The sequence below is a fragment of the Xiphophorus couchianus genome, chromosome 7 (assembly GCF_001444195.1).
Source record: "Xiphophorus couchianus chromosome 7, X_couchianus-1.0, whole genome shotgun sequence".
Lineage (NCBI taxonomy): Eukaryota > Metazoa > Chordata > Actinopteri > Cyprinodontiformes > Poeciliidae > Xiphophorus > Xiphophorus couchianus.
Window position 1 is genome coordinate 21,811,137 of NC_040234.1, and position 12,615 is coordinate 21,823,751.

Below are 12,615 nucleotides of genomic sequence, written 5' to 3' on the forward strand. Positions count from 1 at the left end.
CCAGAACCGGGCTCAGTACTAGCAGCCATCTCCCATGATTGAGTGGAGGTGAGAGGAGACGGAGCAAAGACACAACAGGTCAACTGATCCGGAGAACCTTCCATGTTCGTGGAAATGAAAAGGAGAGGGAGAACAGTTAAGTGATGGCAGCATCATGTCAGCCGGTGACCTTTTCCAGGAAGAAACCACTGCTAATCAACGCCAGACCAGGTGTAGCTTCTGTGGAAGGAGAAATAACTGAGTAAACAAAAAGGTTAGTTTCTAACTAAATTTTTAGTTAGAAAAGTTTTACGCGGTTAAAGTTGAATTAACTGCTTTACGGCTGATGACTCTTCAAAATAGGATGGTTCTGGATCAACTGACAGCTTCTACAGGGAGGGTTTGTGTGTTGGTGGGTGCTTCTTGTTGTACTTTCATTCCGGCTAATGACGAGGACGGTGGTGCTATTGCTAATGCACTGGCTAACCTGACAGCTCTGAAGAACGCTCTTCGTGATGACCATGCTGCCCCGTCCGATTGGTTCTCGTGGCTTTCCATTCCCGGTTGGAAACAACTCATGATAAAACTTCTCACGCCGGTGTTTATTGTGTTGGGGATATTGATGATCTTGTGTTGCTGTGTGATTCCCCTACTTAAACGGTTGGTGGAAGGTTTCATTAATGTTCATCTCTTCAAATACACTTGCCTTACACGCACAACTGATCAGTTCCACAACCCTGTCTACCTGAGTGATGATTTTTTTTTGTCCTCCGACGATGAGGAGGTTTGTGTGTAGAACGTTTTTTTTTTTATACTCTTTCGATGGTGTTGATCGTGTGTATTGTTTTTTTTTCCAGCTGGTGTCCTAGCTTAGCTTCCCTATCTGCTTTGCTCATTATAGAAATGTCTATGTTTCACAAAAACAAATGCCTGTCCTTTCTACATCTTCTGCAAATCCATTTTAGATTTAGATTTTGCATTTCAGTTGATCTGGCATTCTGTTATCTTTTTTTTATAGGTTTAGTTAGTGGAGTTTTACCTTGTTGAACATTGTTGTTGTGACATTGATTTTACATTACTCGAAGTCATATATGTGTTTCAGTATGAATTGTTTTTCTAGCTACTCATAAGGGTGTTTTCTACTGAGCTTATCTTTTTTGTTCGGCATTGATTTTTGTTTTTTTGCTATTCGATGTTTCTTTTGTTTATTTTTATGTTACCTTTTCTTTTAGTTATTCGTGATTTTTATCGTATCTTCAATCGTTGTTGTGATGTCTCCGTGTCTATCCTGGTTAGCACATATACAGAACCGTCTCCCTGGCAAGGAGGGGTTGCAAGATAAGTTTTCCTACCTAACAGTGATATTGTTGCAGGGTTGAGTTGGTGTATGCCGGTAGGTTTTTCGTATCTTGTGTATATGTGTTTGTTTTTTGGGGGATTTTTTTATCTTATTATTTTTGTTTTAATTTTATTTTTTTTCTCCTTTTCTTAAATCTTCCAGGATGGTTTTATGTTGTATCTTTTAACCTCAGAGGGAAATGGTTAATATTAAATATTACATATTTACTTATAATCAAAAGGGGGGAAATGATGTGGAAAAATTACAGTTAGGTTACACCTGCTAGTTGTATTGCTATATGTTTATTCTAAGTTCTGTATATTCCCACCAAGTTAAAGCTGTTTGGGCTACATGCACGAGGTTGGACGTTGTTTTTCCCCAGCTGCATGGGAACCAGTCTGATTCCCATGCTTTGGATCCCTTATCCCTTTGTACAAAACTCATGTGTTGTCTCTGCCTAGGAGAGCTTTCCGTTTCAGACTTGCTTCATTATTGACTGTCCTGTGAGCTCTCTGAGTTGTGCACAATTCATGAATAAACTTGATTGAGTGATTTTACCTGAACTTGGAAATAGTTTTTTTCCACGACAGAGCGCCACCTTCTGGCCTCTCTCCAGTTCAGTTAGATTAAAGAACTGTTTCTGGCTTTGTTTTTCCCCTCCGTGGGCTGCCACCTTATCGTGGTGGAGGGGTTTGAGTGTCCCAATGATCCTAGGAGCCTTTGGAGACTTCATGCCTCTATTTGGGTCGGATCGCCGGGGCAAGCGGTCCTAGGTGAGGGATCGAACCAAGAGCAGCCCAAAGATCGCTTAGAAATATAAACACAGAATGTTCCTATTTAGAGATGGCGACATAGACAGGGTTCCCCTAACAACCAGAGCTGTAGACAGACGTCAGTTTCTCCCAGTGTTTTATCAGGCTGGCGGGCCACCAGGCTTTATTTTCCCCCTCACCAGGCTATGGGTTGTTATTTTAAATGGGGATTTTTCTCCCACAACTGACAGTAAAGACAGATTAAGCTAAAGGTTTGTAGTTGAGACGTTGAACTGACTGAGGAGTTGTGTACCAATTGTGCTGTCCCATCAGTTGCCCGTTGGATTCACACACTGTTATTTCTGAGTTTTGATGCCTGATCATGCACCTCAGACTTTCTGTAACTTAACATTTTTTAACCCAAACATGCAGCAGACTGTTGGTGAATGACCCCAGCAGCACTGGGCTCAGCAGGTTTTCTAGAGGAAACCCTGAAAGTTTTCCCAGGTGATGCTTCCTTATCTCCATTTTGATTTGAAACTTTCCTGGCAATCTGCCTTAAGGAATGCTGCAGGTATTTAGCCGTTTATTTTAGTAATATTTAAAAGTGAGTTTTTGAAAAGGAAATTCATTTTCGAGTAGTTAAAGGGTTTGACCTGGAACCTGTGCCTGTCCTGTTGTCACCTTCCCGTCCTCAATTTCTATTTGCATGATTTGTTTCTACCAAAAACTGGATGAATAAAGTCTTCAGTCTGGGGCTTTGTAAACAAAATTGGTTTAGTTGAGACCAGACACTTCATAATTCCTTCAATTTTGTAGTTTCTGTTTATTTATTTAGGACATTTTAAATATCCTAGTGTGTTATTTCCAGTGTTAAATGTTCAACAGAATTTAAAGTTTGAGAATGAAGAGGACTTCTTCCCTTTGGTTCTCTACTCAGCAGCTTCTTTCTTTTCAGTTGGGTTTTTAAAGTTTACTGATCTTTGAGAATGTGTTCTTACATTATTATTATGCTATAGACATTAGTTGAAAATGGTCTCTTTACCGTTTTATCAATTTATCATCCAGCAAAACTTATTGTGACAGTTGTCGACACAAATTTTGCTGAACAATAAATTCTCCCAGAAGTCATTGCCATAAACGATAATATTTTAATACCATTGTCAACTAATGTAGTGGCTACAAACACATTCTCAAAGATCAATAAACTTTAAATTCTAATGAACATTTAATACTAGAACCGGAAGACATTTTAAATGTCCAAAATAAATTTAAATGTCTTCTTCCTGTTAAGACCAGAAGAAGAAGAGGACTTCTTCCCTTTTGTCCTCCACTCAGCAGCTTTCTTCTTCTTAGTCGGGTTTTTATTTTCCATCCCACAACATAACAAATGTTGGTGAAAATCATCTCTGATTTCCAGATTCTTCTTTTTATTTGTCGGAGCAGGTCACTGCACAGATAAATTATTCTTAATTTGTGTTTAACCATTACACTCTGGGATAAATGGCCAATTTTCCCTAGTTGGTATGGACTTCTACAATACATACGTTACTATAATTGAATTACTTATTTCAGAGTTATAGAGGAAAAAGGTAGAACTGTTACTGAACTTAAGTAGATTTTTTTTTTTTTTTTATTAAAAACACTTTAAGGTTCTAAGATTTGCGGACTTGAAATCAAATTAATAAATCGTGTGAAAATAAAGTTGCCCCCAATGTTTATCTTCAATGTTTACCATTGTCAGTGGGTTATTGTGGCTGTGCCGCATTTGATGTCAGACTGCCATACAACGTATTAATGTGCAAAAAAGGAACTTGTGCTGATCTGTATTTGTAGATGTCTGTGTTTAATTTAATTTAAATAAAAACCCGTTTCCCCTATCTGATACTGTTTCATTCTTTCCTCTGTACTTAGAATATTTTTCAAGGTAGGATATCTTCATAAAAGGATTAGTGCATAAAACTGCAATAGCTTTTCATTTTAAATGGATGTATTCTGATGTTTTTGTCGTGTATATAAATTGTTCCAATGCTATGCTAACCATAACTCCTAAGCTTCGGTCTCGTCACTCAAAGAATGTTATCCAATGAGAATATTTAACATCAACGCAACCCGTTGTAATTTTCGGTTTGTAAACATGACGGTAGCGGTTTTAGACGGGTAGCACTGACAGATGGCTATCTATCCATGCTGCGGTAGGAAAATCTGACATGGTAGCACAGACGGTCAGAACACCTGTTGGCTCTCAGATTTGTCCTTAAAAGCCAGAAGTTGTTGAGGATGATTGCAAAGCTGCTGAAGACCAGGGTCGAGCACCGCACTGATTTCATAATTGTCCAGGTTGTGGGTGGCTCTCTCATGCCCACAAGCTTCTTTAATCGCTAACATTTAAATCACCAATTTCAAGGTGTCTGAAGAGAAAAATGTCTGACAATGTAAATGAGCTTATTGTCACTGCTTTAAAGTCATGGCAAAAGATTTAAAATATTACACAATGTCAACCAAGAAGTCAGGTAAATGAATATCACAATAGAATAAACACAAAACATGAGGATGTGTCTTGTAAAAGCAACCATAGTGCTTTAAATTGTCACATTTTTTCTTATTGTTGGAATGTTTTGGTGATAGATCAAGATGAAGTACTGGGGTAACACAGGAAAGTAAAATGAAATGAGAATAAATGGGAAAAAATATACAGCTTCAAGTCTTTTCAGCTACAGAATATTACATCAAGTTCAATTCAATTAAAATTTATTTAATCAAAGACGGCACATTAAACAGTGTGTGGTAAAAACAGATAAACTGTTTTTTTGTACATAAGTTTTCTAGCCACAGGCTAATTTGCAAACACAAGTTGGGATTGGACGTTTATTAAAAGACAGCAAAATTAAAATGAAAGATTCCTCTCATACACACAGATTTCTGACTATAAACAAGAAAAACGTTGCAGATTATTTTTTCTAAAACAGCTAAAGCTCAGTCAAACATTTTTAAATCTCTACCACAATTCTCAATTGTATTTAGGTCTGGGCTTTGAGCCATCTTTTGGCGATTCTGAAAGCTTAGTGTGTGCAGACTGATGATGTTTGTAACAAACTTGGTTCTGCAGATGCTGCAGTGAAGGTGACCTAAATAAAATAGATTCGAAGAATAAACAAATTTTGACAAACTTTATATCTATAATATTGTCAAAATAAAACTTACATATAAGTATGTAAATATATGTACATATACAGCTAAATCATGAGAGAGTATCCTGTATTATTTTACTTTTCTGTAAATCTTTCATCTTCCAGATAACTATTTATAAAAAAAAGATTTATTGAATATATTTACAGTATATTTGCTTCAATTCTTTAGCAATACTGCTCCACAAAGTCACTCCACAGGTTGATACAGAAATGCTTTTCATTTCTAAAATGTATATCTACTCTTAAATTGAATCTTCCTTTCATTTCTTTACTATTTTTGAGTAATAGATTATGCCGTTCGCTGTGCATAATCTGTGGTGTTTCTAATTTAACCAAATCCATAAAATTTAATGCACATGATTTTATAAAATAGTTGGTTTGTGTGTGGGATCTTGCAAGTTTTTGTAGGATGTTTTGAAAAGTTGTGTTAAACATTATTTACTCTCTTTAACTGTATTTAAAAACAGTGACATTTTAAAGGGTAGATAATAATTCAGCAGTGATATTTATTACTGCCTCATCATATCTGTTTCATAACCGAGCCAAATGAAATGTAAAAGAGGGGGCAACGAATGTGACTCCGGTGGATCCTGAGCATGTTAATGAGTGAGTAACAATGAAGATCAGGTCGCTGAAGGCATTCGTAATCTTTTTTTTTGCAGAAACCTTGGTAATGTTGTGGTTATTGCTCAGCTCACAGCTGGCTTCTGATGCTAGAGCCTTTATTAGCATGTAGAGGTGAGAGCTAGTCATATGTGGGAGGCATTATGATGCCAGGTGTGAACACATGTGACCAGTCATCCACATGGGCATCGTTACATCGATGTTGAAAAGTCTTTTACAAATCAAGAGGTTTTATTATGCCATATTTTTCGGACTATAAGCCACTACTTTTTTCCCCCACGCTCTTTGAATCATGCAGCTTAAAGCCCAGTGCGGCTTTTCTGTTTATTTTTCTTCAACCACCGGGGGGCTCGTTAGCAGGAAGTGAATCATTGGAAGTCAAAATTGGAAATCAAAGAAGAAAGCGCTGATTTTCATTTAGAACAAGCACATGCTAGCAGCACGACAGAGAAATGTTTTCAAACTCATACCCCCTCATCATGGAAACCACACGTAGAAGTTCATATGATGCAGCTTTTAAGTTGAAGGCTATCAATCTGGCAGTACAAATCAATAGCCGCTAAGCTCGGCGTGAACGAATCCATTGGATTCGGCATTGGAGAAGCAGGGCTGGGTCCTTAATAGTAGATTTATTAAGGAATTGTGGAAAACCGAGAGCGGTGGAGATACCAGCGTCTTACAGCCCGGTCCTACTTATATATGTACGTTTCCAGTTTTTAAAAAAAAACGTTGTGGGTGCGGCTTATACCCACATAGCTCTATAGTCTGGAAAGTACGGTAATTATTTGCATAAAGTCACAGAGTTTAAAGTACGAGTTAGAGGATGTCAACACTATAAATCTGTTATTTTCTTTAATTATCCTCGCCTCAAAATGATGTATTCATACCTGGACCTTCAGAGACATATAAAGACTGTTACAAAGTCGTGCTTTTATCACCTGAACACTGTCTTAGCAAGATCCAAACAAGGGATGTCCAAACTTTTCATAACATGTTGAAACTACTCTGGAAACCACTAAATCTTTTGTATTTTCCTTTAACTGCAAAAACTATTTTATTTTATTTTTTTATTTTTACCTGCTAAATATGATAAAGGATAAACTCAACTCAATATTTTAATGAAATAAGCAAAGTAATTAGAGTCCAGCAGACATTTATTGTAGAGTTTAAACAAAAAACAGGTCTTGCAGGTTTGCCAAATTTAAAAGAAAACAAAAACAAACCATATCTTACATTTTCATCTTTTACTAGATTTGTTTTTGTGCCTTTTCGGCAACAAGAACAGGATTTTGTTTATTAAATGGTCATGCCCAAGTCTGAATTTTAGTAAAAGCCACCAGATGCTTTTGGTACTTATTATTTATAAGTTACATTAAATTTATAATATAAGGGGCAAAAACCTTGCCCCTTATATTTTCTATTTTAAAATTTTAAAGTGAAAACTTCAAATTTAGATTATTCTTGAATAGTAATCAACGGCCACCCAAAGTTATTCTGAAAAAAAGAATTAGACCAGAGATTACTTTCTTATACTTATCTACAATAGGTGTGTCTAGTTTAATTTCTGTGGATCAACATTATTAGCTTTTTCTTCTTTGCTCTTCCTTTTGGTTTGTTATTTTGTTTGTATTTCTTTTTAAATCCTGTAAAGCACTTTGTATTGCCTTGTTGCTGAAACTGTGCTATATAAATAAAACTACCTACAGCTGGACGCTAATCCTGAACGCTGAATCCATAACGCCTTGTTGATTCAGTCAGAGGCTTTTTCAAATTCAATGTAATACAAACTGCTACTGGAGCTCTTTCCTGCCAACAGCGATCACTATTTACAATAACTCTTTGAAGAATTTGAATGAATATGAGTTAAAACAACATTTAATTTCCCTTTGAGGTCAATAAAGTATCTTTAAATTTGAATTTGGTATCTGTATGTTACCTGCAGTGCTCAAGAATTTATTATTTTGACTATTTACATTTTTTCTCAATCAGTGGAACACCATCTACTTTAAAGGTTTTACTAAAAATAAAAAAATCTGACTTTCTTTTTTTAAGAAGGAAAACATAACAGAACGTTTCTAACAAATGTCTGCAGCACAGTCAATAAGAAAATAAATGTTTGAAGGTCATACCAATTTAAACATGGCTATAGAAACAGAAATCATTATTTTATTTAAATAATTATTTTATTTGTATGGAACATTCTTTGAAAGGCAGTTCTGTTGGCAGACCAGAGCTGCTTGTCTTTTTTTTATTTTTGGCATTAAGACTAACTGAAGCAAAAACAAAAAAAAACAACTCTTCTTTTGTATTTCTCAATGCAGACGAGGCAGCTTTCTCACCGCAGCAGCTCGTTTGTGTATACTGCCATCTTGTGGACAAATGTGAAACTGCTTAGGTTGAATGAGTTATTGAAATAGTGAAAGAATATTACTAAAACTTCACATTCAGGGACTTAAATGTGTATATGTTTTACAAATGGCAGATAACAGGAATCAGGGAGATTAAAGATAGCAGGATTTATATGTTTATACTCCAAAGTAGTTTTTTTATTTGATCTGTTTGAATTCGTTCTAAGCCATGTGTCACACGATGCCTCATTTTTCGTCTGATGAAAGAAAGGCTGAAAAAATAATTGGAAAACTCCCTCCAAAACCAGTTATCTCATTGTTAGTTTCCTCTACAAATCTTTGATGTCTGTTCACTTGACACTGACGTAGACTGGGTTTGTCCAAAACTGTCTTTTTGGATTACAAAAATTAAACTACAGTGTTAAAGGGGAAGTTTTATGGTTCTAAAAGGTTTGGTGTCTCAACTTTCCGAATGTTAAGACACCAAACCTTTTCGTTAAGTCGTGATCAATGTGCACTGCACCGTTGCATAGCAACGCCAGCCAAGCCCATCTCCGTTACCTAGCAACCCAAGCCGAGCTGCAGCACATTTGGTCAGCTCCTTTTACTGCTGGAAAAGACAAGTCTTTTGTTGTTGACTTACCATCCAGAAACCACTTGCTGTATTTTTGTTGGTTGTGTAGAAGGCTCTACTTCTGCTTTTCAAAGATGTACAGAAAAAGGCAGAGGGCCTGTCAGTTACCGGTTGCTATGGTAACCACCAACCGTCAAGAGCAGCGGAGCAGAACTTATAAACCAATAAATGTCAGGGGGAAAAAACCCATTTTGACTAAACAAAGTGAATCTGGAGAATAAATAACCACATTTTGACAAACTTCACATCTATAAAATGAAGATAAAACTCTGTTACAATAAGAAATAATTGCAAGTTTTCTATAAAGCTGCAAACAACAAAAGAAAGTAGTCTGCAAGTCTCAACAGGTTATCAATATGACTTAATCTGGTTAGAAAGATCCACACAGTTGTTTATTCTCAGCTAATGCATTAGCTGTGATGGATACTGAATAGAGAGCAAGGAGCTGCCGGCTGTAAATCCTCAGCGCAGTAACTTCCTGTTTTCATTCTGTGTCTGTCAACACGGTGATCTGAGACGTCTCTGCAGCACAGAGACTCATTCACTGTTTGCTGCGGTCAGCTGGCCAACCATCAACACGTCCACATCAACCTTTCTGCTGGAAGGTCACAACGTTCAGAAACAGTTTCTAAAGTTTCCCAGCGTGCTTCTTACAGTTTTATCAGCATCACAAAGACTGACACAATGAAGCTAAAGTCCACCTTTACCTGGCTGAGTGTTTCTGTAGCTGCTGCCAGTCGCCTGGTGGACTCAGAAATCCCTTTTCATCAGGGATAAAATGAGCCTGGCAAAAATTCGCCCCCGGTTTTGGCTTTCTCCATCAAGGTCATTCCAACTTAGAAAGTGTTTTAGCCACAAAACAACATTCCCTGCTCAATTATATCTATATAAAATATATATATATATTTGAACAAGAACAAGGCTCATTTTATATTTCTCCTTCAAATGCTGATGAGAATTATTAAAGGGCTTCGGGATGAAAGCAGCAGCAGCAAAAAAAATCACTGATTTTATTTCAAAAAGTTTTTGAAGCTGAATGGAAAGCCGTTGTCATGACAACCCCTTCTTGGCAGCCTGAACAACCTGAGAAGCGAAGAAAAAAAAAAGAAGTTATTTTTGAAGAAAAAATAAAAAGGATTAAAAGCATGTTTGCAGCTAACCCTAACTTAAAATAAGACACCACAGCTGCAAAAATCTTGTTTTCTGGACCAGCACTAGACCTGAATGTTTATGTAATAAACAATAATGGAAAAAAAACACCCAAAACCACTCAAGTTGGTGTTTTAATTAGCATTTCTTTTGCAGATTTTTATCAGTATTTAGGAGTATAAAATATAGAAGTTCGCCAATTAAAATACATTATTTTTATATATAAACTTTCAAAACTGATTTCCAACTAATCAGAATCAACATCAAAATGAGATTCTGATTCTCAATAGAATCAGAATCAACCATTACATCAAAATTGCTTTGATGTAGTGGTGTAAAAATAAATAAAATATGAATGTGAGAAAAGAAATGTATGTATAAACAACGTTTCCCTCAGAAAACGTGCTAAGCTCGGTGGTTAGGTACTAGAGCAGTCATTCATCTGGTGGCCGTCGTGTTTTTGAGTTAAAAAAGGTTTAAAGTTGATAGAAAATTTGAAAATATCACTTTATATAAATGTGTTATTGAAAGATTGGGAGATTAACAACTAAACACCAACTATAAAGTCTTAAAATGCAAACATTTTAAAAAGACTTAAATAAATAAGCAATGCTTAGCCTGGTGGGGCACAAGTAAAGCCTGGTGGCCCGCCAGACTTATAATACACAGGAGGAAACGATGCATTTTGATATCTGAGCCTGACAGTATTTGCATCCTCTGTCTATTGTCCTGTTGATATGAAACTTTTACCAGTAGTTCATAGAATAGGTGTGATTATGCACACCTATTTGTCTGAGTTAGCAGGGATTATTATTTTGGCACAGCAAACTATTAGCTTGCCGATATTTACATGCCCTGTTTTTCAGCTCGAAATGTGTCAATACAGATATGAAAGTCATACCAGTAACTTAGTGGTAACAGGACTGTAATCTTGTATATTTAAAGTAGCTTATTGCCTTGTGGTAAACGCACCATAGTGATGCGTTCACACCAAACACATTTCTTTCAATTAAATTCAATTGATTTCAATTAAACTTTAGCTTTAATAACATAAAACTACATCATTTTTAAAGTTTAATCAGTAATACTTTTATAACAAATTTATGACAGATCATGATTTCTTGATTAATGTCAAGTTGTCATAAGGAATACATTTTGAATAATGTCAACTTTGTATTAAAAGTGTCACGGTTTACCGAATGACACTTTATGACAACAGTCATAAATATTCATGAAAACTTACTCATGTTTATGACAGGTGTTATGTCATGTTTATGACGGTGTCATGACAGTCTTATTCACAACCCGTCAAATAAAGTGCTACTGAAATCTTTCACCTTCTGCAAGCTTGGATTGATTATGTGTCCACTGTCGCCTCATGCTTGCTTAGATGGAAAGATTGCTGCAAAATCAGTGAATCCTTCTAACTGGCTGAGGTTTTGTAGAAAAATATCCTGAATCCTGTCTGTGTTCACTTTAAAATCTGCATGAAAACTTTAAGAATATTTTTTATTATAATGCTGCTTCAATTAAATATTAATATTGGACTTTTGACATATTTTTTGCAAATAACACTGGTCGGCCTGTTGAGGGTGTCTTAATCAAAGTTCTTTCTTGTTTGCTTTAATATCAGAAGATGCAATTATTTATGATTATTTATTGGTGGAATGCCTTACATTGGGGATTTATTTTATACATCTAATGTGTGTTTATTAAAAACTTGAAAGCAACATCAATTCACTTTACCTAAATTTAAAAAGCAAATAGTGGGCAAAAAGATTTAATTTCTTAAATTAGGTCCTTAAAGAATGGTTTCAAGTAACGTTTTATATTATATTCATGGCAACATGTTGATCAAAGTGTTTGAAAATCATCTCCAGATACTTGGCTCTGGGTCGGTGCCATCTCAGATTCTCTCCTTCATTATTAAGTGCAGTATTTCCACTTAGGTGCCTCTCAGGTTTCCCTTTCACTCATCGCTCAGGTGTGCTCGTCTAAGGTTACTTCTTTGTTTAATTCATTGTGCTCACTGCATGCTTCTTTATCCGTGCAATTTCTGTAATGACTGCATTGAAACGTGCAAGCCTTTAATCCAGATTTTTATTAGCCCATATCTTCATATAAAGTCTCTACCTGAGGAGCGGTTTATGTTTTAACTCCATACGTTGTACAATAAGTATTAAAATCTGTTCTACTGAATACATAGCAAACTAATAAGTGACTAATATCCAAGTTCCTACATGATCTATGCATGAAAAATAAAGAAAAGTTAGATTTATGACTCTGCAGTTGAAACAAGTCTGGATGCCTTTAACCACATTAATGGTAAAGGAGAAAAACAAGAAACATTGACTGGTTGTGCAGCAGACTGCATGTTGTGGCGCGTACATGTCTCCAGGTGATATTTTGCCTGCAGATTAAAACAGGTGTACAACTTTAGTAAAACTGGAGCAGGCCAGCACAAATTTCTCAAAAAGCTTTAACAGACAGAGCTTTTTAACAAAGTTCACATTTTAATCAATTGAGAAACAACAGAAATGGTCATAGTAAAAAAAAAAGTACTGTGAAAATGTACTTTCTCTGTTTCAGATGTTATCTG